The sequence below is a fragment of the Pyxicephalus adspersus genome, chromosome Z (genome assembly GCF_032062135.1).
Source record: "Pyxicephalus adspersus chromosome Z, UCB_Pads_2.0, whole genome shotgun sequence".
Lineage (NCBI taxonomy): Eukaryota > Metazoa > Chordata > Amphibia > Anura > Pyxicephalidae > Pyxicephalus > Pyxicephalus adspersus.
The window spans coordinates 18,095,334-18,095,813 of record NC_092871.1 but is presented as its reverse complement, the minus strand read 5'-3'; the positions used below and the strand labels follow the sequence as shown (position 1 = coordinate 18,095,813).

General features: G+C 23.5%; 1 protein-coding gene across 1 annotated transcript in view; it reads right to left on the bottom strand.

The window, feature by feature from the left end:
* The window catches only part of LRFN1 (leucine rich repeat and fibronectin type III domain containing 1), a 109,279-nt gene that overhangs the window by 96,284 nt on the left and 12,515 nt on the right, over positions 1-480 (bottom strand). The window lies entirely within an intron of this gene.

The window sequence follows — 480 nt, the reverse complement described above, 5'->3', positions numbered from 1 at the left end:
TACATATACATACATACATACACATATACATACATACATACAAATATACATACATATACATACACATATACACATACATATACACATACATACATATATACACATATACATACATATACATACATATACATACACACATATACATACATATACATATACATACATATACATATACACATATACATACATACATACACATATACATACATACATACATACATATACACATACATACATATATACATATACATACATACACATATACATACATATACATACACATATACATGTACATACATATACACATACATACATACACATACACATATATACATATACATACATACATACACATATACATACACACATATACATACATATACATATACACATATACATACATACATACATACACATATACATACACACATACATACATATACATACATACATATACATACACACATACATACATACATA